This window comes from Panthera pardus, unplaced genomic scaffold (assembly GCF_024362965.1).
Source record: "Panthera pardus isolate Hobbes unplaced genomic scaffold, ASM2436296v1 HiC_scaffold_25, whole genome shotgun sequence".
Classification (NCBI taxonomy): Eukaryota; Metazoa; Chordata; class Mammalia; order Carnivora; family Felidae; genus Panthera; species Panthera pardus.
Genome location: NW_026526821.1, coordinates 52,106 through 54,842, shown reverse-complemented (window position 1 = coordinate 54,842; position 2,737 = coordinate 52,106).

The window sequence follows — 2,737 nt, the reverse complement described above, 5'->3', positions numbered from 1 at the left end:
GGAGTCCTCTACAGGCTGTCTCTTGGCTCCCTGTGAGCAAGAGGCCCATATTCTGCCTTAAGAAAGAGAGGAAAACCTTTGGCTTTGGGGGTGTTTCTGCCTATTAGATCAGTAGATAAGGGCATGGGTGATTGAGGGGCATGAAGTATTTGCTTCCATCTGATGACCAAGTGGTGGGGATGAGGCCTGGGTTCTCTCTTTCTTCAAAGGGCGATTTGTGCACTGATCGGGTCCTGAGCATACTGTACATACAAAGACTGGCTGTTCTTCCAAATGAGAGTATCTCCATCAGTTATGGGTGGGAGTAAATGTGGCTACACAGTCCCATGATAACTGTATTCTGCTGAGTAATGAGCAGTCAGGGAAAGTAGGGTCAGCTGTCCTCTGGGATATCAGACTCTGAGAGCCCTCCATTGGATCAAGAACTGACTGGAATATCTCCACAAATCCTTGGACCCTGGTTGTGTATGTGACAGCCCCCATAGTCTTGGAGTGTGAACTGACACCAAGGTAGAAATGCAAATGGGATAGGAAAGACTATGAGGTGAGTCATAGCTGTGCATTTCAAATTGGCATGGGTCAAATCTAGGAAGGACATATCTATCTTTCCTTTCTCTTGTCTCACAGGGGAAGCGGGATCCTCCCCTGACCTCTGACTTAACCTACCCACAAACATTCTCCCTGGGCACCTTCAAATGCCCTAGGATTTTGGATGGTCACACAGTTCTGAAACCAAATTCAGAAGGGCCAATTGCAAAACCTATATCACCATCACATGGGCAATACCAGACTCCTAACTTAAAACAGGATGATGAAATTACTCTCAGATACTGGAAAAGGGCTTTTCCTGTTCCGAACCCCTCCTGGTTCATACTTCTCATGTCCAAACAATCTGTCTCTTAGGTGGAAGCTACTTAGTCAACCAGGTGAGTGAGGAAAGCTGGTTCTCCTTCACTTTCTATACTAGAGCAGGCCAAGCACCATGCATTCAGGGACTAAAGGCTATCATTCCTTTGGTTTAGCAGACAGAGTGCTCTCACTGAGCGCAGGATCATGGTGGGAGTTCGTGGCCTACCTCAGAGCACCAGTTGTGTGAGTGAAAGTTCTATGGCTCCTGTGTGTAAAAAAAAATTTTATTTAGAAACACAGCCATGGGTAGGATATGGTGAGCTGAAGAACCAAAGCTCAACATTTCAAATGGTAATAGGATCAGTCCAAAAGGAGATGTCTCACTTTATTTCCTCTCAGCCCATAAAGAAGGCCAACTCTCTCCAGCAACTTCTGACCCAGCATACATAGAAACATCCTCTACTGGGCATCTCCCAATGACCCAGGCCTCTGGATGTCCATCTTAATTTGGTCCACTTCTGAAATGAAGTGAAGAGGTGGTCGTTTTACAGAAACTATTCATTCTACAGTCACAAGGTCTCACCAGACTCTCCTACTGAAAGCAGAGGATATTACTCTGAGAGATTCATTCGGAATGAACCACAGGGAGAAACTCCTTTGAAAATAGAGCAAAGAGGTTCAAGTGATTGTTGGCAGACTAGAGTTCTTCATTAGAGATGTGAATGGAAGACTTTTGTGAACAAAGTGACTAGCACAATCTTTTAGCAAATTGTCTCAGAAATTAGAAAAACCTATGGGTTTTAGAAAAGTACCTGTCTCCAGGCTACCTATGAAGTACTGATGTCATGAGTCCTCTATTATTCCTTCAAGCAGATAGGGAAATGCTGGCTTTGCATGTGTTTCCTGCCATCCCATCGGCAGATAAGGGCAGCAGAGATATAGCAGTAGCAGATATATGCTCTTTGCTGGTGGTCACGTTTTGGTATGTAGCTTTGGTGTGGTCTGCACTAAAGAGGTTGGTAGTGTGCAGAACAGTTCCTATAGCATACTTTGCATACATATACCTTCAGATCTTCAGGGTGAAGATTTCATAATCAGCTACAGGATGAAGCAAACTGACTTCCCTTTCCTAAGATTATGCTAGTACCAGGGTAAGTACCAGGAGGGCGTGCTTTCCTTTGGACTATCAGACACTGAGTCCTCAAAGGCTCAAGAACTGATAGGTAAGTTGCAACTGATTCTCGTACCATGGCTGTGTAAATGACAGCCCTTTGATTTTGGAATGTGAATGGTGACATAGGAAAACAACAACAGTAGTGGAAGGAGTCCATGGAGGGCCAAGGTTTTACATTTCTATTTTGCATGGGCTAAATCCAGAAAGGAGATCTATACTTTTCCCCTTCTTACCCCATGCAGGATGCTGGCTCCCTCCCCAAACCTCTGACTTAGCCTACATACATTCTCCATTGGGCACTGTTAAATGCGCTAGGCCTCTGTATGTCCACATCGTTCTGAAACCAAACTGAGAATCTCCCAGTGCAAAACTTATACCATCAGACTCCCAAGAGGGAGGAAGATGGAAGGAGACTCCCAAGAAGAAGCAGAGTATGTTACTCTGAGACCCTGACTCTGAATGGATTACATGCAGAACATTGTTTCCCCAAAAAAGACAACAATGTCAAAGGGAAACCATGGATGGCAAGAGTTCTTCACTAGAGATGTTAATGGGAGAATGTTGAGAAAGAACTAGCTTTCTAGCTTTATGTCTGTCTCAAGAATAAGAAAAGCCTGTGAGCTTAAGCAAAGGGAGCCCTCTACAAGCTACCTTTGGGAGGACTGTCCACAAGAAACCTGTACTCTTCTTGCAGTAGTAGCCTGAAATCCCTGG